Raw genomic sequence first — 8,270 nt, 5'->3', positions numbered from 1 at the left:
CCTGACCGCGCCGATACTTTTCGTTAATCTCTATCGTATTCTATCTTGACTGTTAACTTTTTTATGTAATAAATGTATATTTGTTTGTTTATATCCATTATCTGATCTTTATTTATATCATTTGAGTCTGTGATATATTTTTATTTTCCCTGCTGCTGTCAATCCATACACAAAAATTGCACAAAAATCCATTAGCAAAATGGATAGAGATGCCAAACATCTTGGCAACACATTTTAAAAGGGTGATATTTAACAAACGGAAGTGGCCCGCACGGAACTAATAAAGGACCAATATGTTAAGAAGATCATAGTTTAAATAAATAATCCATCCGTGGTTTCTGTATGCTAATTGACTGTTGTGTAGCAAGTGCCTCCAAACTTTTCAGCTAACATTGCTGACGCATTGCTTAAAAAATAATTATGTTGAGGTACATTTGACGCTATCTTTTACTGATGAGTGAACGTTAAAATCTCGTTTTTATAACAAAATACTAATGAGACTTGTACGAAAGAAAAGTAAAAAATACAATTTTATTTATTTAATTATTTTATGTAATCAAAATTTAATATTTATTTTATCCTTTGCAAAGTCATCGTGGGCCGCATGCGTCCCTCGGGCCGTAGTTTGGAGACTCCTGTTTTATAGCGAAAATATTGCTCTTTACATCCACAATTGGTACACTTACCCGATCACAAGTAGAGTAACTGTACCAGTATTGGGCAGGTTAATGCAACAGTAACACAAAAATTGCTTAATGCAAACATTGTTTTTGTTCCTTTTTTCGGCAGACTGTGCTCCTATTTTCAGCAGAATACGGCTCGGAAATTGTTTTATACTATGCTAATAGCAGCTGTGTCAAACTCATTTCATCAGAGGGCCGCAAATACAAATTTTCAGTGATTCGCGGGCCGCAAAGTTGGGAATTTTTATTGTTAAACAAATTGACTTTTTGTGTACTCCTCGCTTCTTATCTGGAATCGTTTGTTATGTACAAATTCGCGATGTTATTTTTATATGTGCAATTTTTTACATGAGAAAATTTTTTTAATGTACTTTCAACGTTATTATTAAAATATGACATTTTACATTACTCGCGTTCTCTTACGGCAGTTCTGCTAGAAAATATCTGTTAAACACACTTTTTCACTGAAGTAGGAGAAGTCTAGCAGCCTGTAGTGAATCTTTTTCGAGCAATCCGAGCTATCCATCACTGGATGAATAACAAAAATATTTGCTTGCAATGATTTGACAGATCAAGAGAAAAATTGTAATAACACGTGTTGAAACATTATTTTTTGCTAATTTCCAAGTTCCAAGTGTTCTGGTGATATATTCATTTCTTATAACAAGAGCCCGTATTTTACGAATAACTTTTTTTAAAATTACGATAATTTTATCTGACGAAGAGTCGTGGTGTGTGTTCCCATACAGATCGGCAAATCTGTTTTTGACACTTGAAGGGAGATGATTCGCGAATTGAGGAATTGAGGACTGTGTGAGCTAATCTATTAATAAGCTTTGTATTGCATGGCTTCGGCATTCCGATTATTTTTATCCTTAATCTAAATCCTTTAGGCTTAAACGTAATCATATCATTTTGGTTTTGATTTTTGGGGAGGTTGGAAATTACATTAATTCGTCTTGCAGAATGTTGGGTACAAATAATTCCAACTTGGCTACAATCATTTTTATTAACATTTATGGTGGCATGATTATGACAAAAAACAGAAGTGGCTCCAATCGAATATCAACGATGTAACATTCTAAGGTCGGAAAAATCGAAGCCGAATGAATCCTTTACTCGGCAGTCGGGGGCATGGAGATTGTCAAATTCGGTGGGACAACCGATGACTCCAACGGTTCCGAATGGCTTTAAACGGCTCTATAGGCTTCGGACCGTAGCCGATTGAGCCGGTCTCGTAGTAACGTCGTCAACTCGTACGACTTAACAACATGCCCGCCATGGGTTCAATCCCCAAATAAACCGCGCCGCCATACGTAGGACTGACTATCCTGCTATGGGGGGAATCAATTAGTCACTGGAAGCCAAGCCCACAAGTGGGTACAGGCAGGCCTTGACCGACATCGGTTGTTGAGCCAAAGAAAAGAAGAAGATAGGCTTCGGACGGCACCGAACGGAACTGTTGGTTTGATTTTGGCCGGATTCGGAGTAAGAATAGCTAAAATCGGAAATGGTTTTGAGCCGTGGATGCGATTCCGACAATCCATCACTAGTTGTTGCGAAGTTTCCTAGTGTGTGTATCAAGTTATTTTCATTTCTTTTTCGTTTGTAGACAGTTGACGCAAATCTATTTTTCCATACAGAATGCGCAATCGAATGTGCACAAAACTATGCTAATATTCAGAATTTAATCGAAACATAATACGACTGAGCTTGCATTCGATTCAATGATTCTTAAGGGTCTCGATTGATATGTACGTTAGTGTAAAATAAGTTTATGAGATGTTATGGGTACATTCATGTTAGTTTCCATATACCAACAAAAGGATTGTTCTTCTCTGGAAAATTTAATACACTTTGACAAATAGTAATAACAGATTTAGGGTTTGCAGTGCTTTTAGCAATTCTCAAAATACTCTTGCGGGCCGGATTCAGAATCGACGCGGGCCGCATGCGGCCCGCGGGCCGCCAGTTTGACATACCTGCTAATAGGAAGAGAAAAATGTTTAAAACAGTAGCCGGCATCGCGAATAAATGAACTCTTTTTAACAGTCGTTTAAAGTTCATTTTGGTTTAACCGAGTTCATTTGTTGTTCATTCCTGTTAAAATAAACGACCGTCAAAACAGTTAACGACTGCTCGATATCGCATATAGGCAAACACGGGGAAAAAATTCGAGCAGTATAATTAAACGACTGTTAATTTGTATCGCATACGCTCTTGACAGTCGTTTGTTTAACGACGGCATAGGACCAGTCATATATACTACAGCATTGTAGTGTTCTGATAAAGTTTTAAAGAAATATTCAGCCAATCCCGAGGTGTGTTATTGTTACGAGCAAAGTCCATATAATACAGAGGTCGATGCATAGCTCGATTTTGGTCCACCATTTTGAAAGCTTATTTTTGACAGTTAGATGAAAAAGTGTGTCCTAGCAACCACGCGTGATTCTATTGGAGAAGTTTTTTTTTGCGTACGGCATGGCTTCGAATCGAGGAAAGGTTTCTGTCCGCATTTGGTACTTTACTGCTATATCTATGAAGGTAAATAAATGAAATACGAAATTTTAAATCATTAATTTTAGAGTAAAAACAAGAGTTAAGAGAAACTGAACCGCAAAGCTTTTTTATACAACTAATTTACAATTTTCGAAGATTTTCGGTTTTCATTTTCATATTTAAAAATCTCATTCGCACAATTACACGCGTTTTGCTAAAACATTTAATAATTTCACTGGGAAGGTCTGGCAATTGATTTTGTATTTCGTGTGAAATGCTAGCTACTATGCCACTTTTCTTGCTCAGGTTTCCTTCTGGATTCAGCTTGAGAAAAAAAAATTCCATCTTGTTTTCTTGTTTTATAAAGTTCTCTGACGGCTCGAATAGACCTCCCAGAGTCAAATGTCTTATAAACGACGGCGGTTGGCCGTAGGTATGGTCATCAGTGATTTGGTAGGTATGCTTGCCTAAACATAAATTTGGATACTTAGCACTGAATTTATATGCAAGATATCCCATTATGTAATGCAGCCCATCACTTTCTTGTTCTGATGTTTCTAAATTGCTGCTACTAACGCAGCCAACAATTTCATTTTCAGCGTTATTACTTCTTGTCAGGTTGTTATCTTCTTCCATCAATGAAATTTCTGGCAGTGTTTGAGGATTATCTACAATGGAAAATACCGTGGCAGACATATATTCCTCATTGTGATCTCCTTCTTGTTTGGTGTGTTGCTATTATTTGAATTATTTTTTTCTTCATATGATGTGTGATTTTTCAAAATAGTATTCGTCTTTCCCAAAATCATCATTCGAATTCGGTATAAACAACTTAACGGTGAAGGATGATCGTATACTCCACCTTGTTGACGAATTTGTGAAAAAAAATTCTCAAGAACATCTTGGTTGAGCTGAGAATGAGATGAACATAATGATAAAGGGGATTCATGAGATAATTGAAATCAAATGATGTTAAATAACATTTACCTTATGCGTTGATATGAATGTTATTTGATGTTTTTCTTTCATGTCTTCAAACAGCATTCTTAGTGATGTAATATGCATCAATGTTGATTTTTGAAAAAAAATGCATATTATTTTTACCTGTTGGTATTGCTTTCGACATGAGATCAAACATATCGTTTAACGCTTGATTTTTATTTTCATTTGCATTAAACGATTTTTTATAGTGGATTTTTGCTACCGGTGAGTACGAATTTGAAATATTGAACCAAAGATCAATTTTTTCAATAAAATCGGCTAATTGTTTGGCTTCTGTACGGGTCGGCAAATATATCCTTAAAGCAGTAGCAGTGGTTTGCGATAATAGCTCAGCTGCTTTACGTACATTTTGCCGCTCTTGTGGGGACATATCCAAGTGATTTTAGGTGAGCTTGAACAGTGGAGTTGTCTCGGATTTAGTTCTTTCGAGGACTAACTCACGAAGAATATGAGCACTTATATGATTGTCTTCAAATATAAACCCGGTTTCAAGCAACCAATTTCTAATTAATTTTAGTAAGTGAGGTGCATCCGGAAAAACATAAACATTTTTTTTGGTCACCGGATGAGGAAAGAGTGGACTTAGGTAGTTATGTGCACCTAAGTCTTTCCAGCATCCAACATTCGCCTGACAATTATCACTAACTATCGCCACAACATTGATGCCCTTTTCGAAAAGCCTTTCTACAATTTCAAGGATGATTTGTTTCTTCATCTGTTGGTCAAAGCCAATAAAAATTGGTTGCTTCCAATTTCTGAAGAGACCCCGAGCCATTACTACTTGCAAATAGCTATAAGGTCCAACAATTTCATCCGCTGCTGGATCATATTCGAAATTCTTACATACTTTCATCTCGTCAAAGCTCAAAACGCATTCTCGATCACTCTCAGAAAATTCGCAAGCAAGATTTTCGATAAAAATTAATATGTCGTTGAGAATTCCTTGCTTAAGATCTAGTTTTCTTGCGTAGCGTTGCAATGTTGATATCAGTGTTGCGAACGGTGATAGTCGTCGACATAAAATTTTACAAAATGATACTTTTTGAAGCATCGCATTCTAGATCCACGCATTCATTCGACAATCACGGAAAAAAATATCATTTGACACGATGATATTTTTTCTGCTACAATCATTTGACTTTTTGATTTTTCCGTACCTCAAGTGAATTAGATCTTCATCGAAAATGGGTCCTTTTTTTGTTTTCGCGTGAATTTCTATACTCCTGTAAGAGAACACCATTTTCCTGGTTCACTGAGTGAAAATATCAAGTAATCTAATGGCTTAGTATCGGTAAATGCACGATTAAGCAGTTCTGGATTCTCACTGAAAAATGTCAAATGACATTCATTCTACATTTTTTGCAATCATGTCATCACAAAAGCATTGATTGTTAATGCACAAATGATTGTCGCTTTTGGAAAGTCGTGTCATGGTAACCATGAATATCATGATCAAAAAATGATTTTGACACCCGCTTACTGTGAATATCATAAAAAAATGTCGACAATGAACAACACTGATTACAACTATGATTTGAATGCGATATGCGACCATGCGATAAAGATAACTTTAGAATATTAATACAATGGATCCCCTCATAACGTGTTCCCTCGTACAACGAGTTTTTCGCATACCCGTCTTAACGACTAAAATCTCGCATAACGAGTTTTTTTGTATAACGAGTTTTTTTTTTGTATAACGAGTGAGTCATTGGAACGGATGAAACTTGTTATGAGGGGTTCCACTGCATATTGTAGTAGGTTTTTATATTACATAATATAATATAACAATATATTATATTATATTATATTATATTATATTATATTATATTATATTATATTTTATTTTATTTTATTTTATTTTATTTTATTTTATTTTATTTTATTATATTATATTATATTATATTATATTATATTATATTATATTATATTATATTATATTATATTATATTATATTATATTATATTATATTATATTATATTATATTATATTATATTATGTTATATTATATTATATTATATTATATTATATTATATTATATTATATTATATTATTTTATATTAAATTATATTATATTATATTATATTAACCGTCTATGCACTAGATAAGGCTATAAATACAGGAAGAACAAAATCGGTCGATACATAACGTGTTGAAAATACGCTCGAAGCCGTAATAATATGATTTTTTTTTTCTTTTGGCTCAGCTCAACAACCGTTGTCGATCAAGGCCTGCCTGTACCACTTGTGGGGTTTGCTTTCAGTGACTTGATTACCCCCCATTTCAGGATAGTCAGTCCCACGTATGGCGGCACGGTCTAGTTGGGGATTGAACCCATGACGGGCATGTTGTTAAGTCGTACGAGTTGACGACTGTACTACGAGACCGGTACTACGAGTTGGCTGGCAGTTCAATAAAAAAGCATGCGTTTGTATGGGAAACCCGTTTTTGAAAAATTCACAAAAATTTCATGGCTTACCGAGAAAAATTTCGTTCGGCTGTCCGTTCCAAAGTGTATGACCGCGCGGCTACATGAGGTTAAATATACAACGAAATGAACTATTTGACAGGTGAAATATCTGACAGGTACAGCTCAAGAGTTGGGGGAAATACAACATACGCTTTCGAAATTCACTTAAAAATAGTATCTTCTTAAGCAGAACATTCCCTAATTGGAAGAAATTATGAACTGTTGACTCAAAATTGACGAAGTACTCGATATTGGCTGCTATTATTGAATCCGTCCGTAGCGGCGGCGTACGGCGCTCATTTGTAAATGAATTTATAACAGCCAAATGACAGTATACCACACCTGTTAGTATGCGTAGTTCAGTGCTTTGTCGTCATAACTACGATCAAAGATACCGTTGATCGGTTTTCAGAATCGGTAATGAAATTGTGATTTAGTTGAAAGTGCAAACATTACGTGCATGTGTTATAATCATTTCGCCTTTACACTTAAAATGTTTTTCATTCTGTTTTCCGACGACGACGAAATACAGGAAAAAAGAGATTTGCGTAACAAACGTAGAATTTTACGGAAAAAAGCAGATCCTTTTAAACTATCAGACACAGCGTAAGTAACATAAAATTGTATTTGATTAAAATTTTAATTTCTTCGTTTTTTGTAGGTTTCTTCAATGTTTCAGGGTTACGAAACCAATTTTTTCGTTTATTTTGGAAAAAATTGAACCTCAATTAGAATGTATTAAAAGTAATGGAGTGAGTGCAAAAATTAAACTTGCTGCTTGTTTGATTTTCTTCGGAGAGGGCAGATATCAGCACGGAACTGGACAAGACTTCCACATAGCCATGGCACAAACAACGTTTTCAAACACTTTGCGAGATTTGATACCACCTCTTATCACACTATTGGGCGATTGGACACAATTGAATATGACAGAATCTGAAAGAATGGAGGCAAAACAATATTTCTTTGAAAGGTCGGGAATATCAGACGTGGTGATGTGTGTAGATGGGACCCACATAAGGATAGTAAAACCCAAATATCGCCCCCTTCGCTATATCAATAGAAAAAAATATTACAGCCTCAATGCTATGATTGTAAGTGTGGATTCAAATGTAGGGCATTGTATATATTATAATTATTATATATTTTTTTCTATTTAAACAGGTTTGTGATTACAAATATCGCATCAGAGCTGCGATTCAGGCACACAAGAATCTATTTTTAATACATTTCATACAAACATCGTTGAGAGAACAAAAGGAATACTGAAATCCAAATTTAGATGCCTGCTTGGAGCAGATGGGCGTCTCAATTATTCGCCAAAAAAGTGCACAAATATTATAAACATATGTTGTGCACTACACAACATATGTATAGAAAACAATATTGGTTGGCAGCAGAATCTTGATGAAATGTTTTTGTTGAGAAATGATTAAATTAAAAACGATATAATAAAAAAAAAACATTAATCCCAGCATAAATATTATAATGTTTTCATATGTTATCGTAAAGGAGTTTCATTTTCTTTTTCAGCATTCCTTTTGCAAATTAAAAAAATGTATTTACATTAACACTGCAATATTTTTGGTTATATTTAATTGGGTTTATTTTTTAAA

The 8,270-nt window shown here is 34.7% G+C and overlaps 1 long non-coding RNA gene across 1 annotated transcript; it reads left to right on the top strand.

Annotated features, from left to right (window-relative positions):
• The first annotated feature begins 6,998 nt into the window (after positions 1 to 6,998).
• LOC120951689 (uncharacterized) lies at positions 6,999 to 7,424 on the top strand. The gene is made up of 2 exons (XR_007451786.1): positions 6,999 to 7,260; positions 7,316 to 7,424. It is a non-coding gene; the product is annotated as an uncharacterized LOC120951689 (long non-coding RNA).
• The last annotated feature ends 846 nt before the right edge of the window (positions 7,425 to 8,270 follow it).

Source organism: Anopheles coluzzii, chromosome 2 (genome assembly GCF_943734685.1).
Source record: "Anopheles coluzzii chromosome 2, AcolN3, whole genome shotgun sequence".
NCBI classification, from domain to species: Eukaryota; Metazoa; Arthropoda; class Insecta; order Diptera; family Culicidae; genus Anopheles; species Anopheles coluzzii.
The sequence above is the reverse complement of the archived record's forward strand: the minus strand, read 5'-3'. Positions and strand labels throughout refer to the sequence as shown.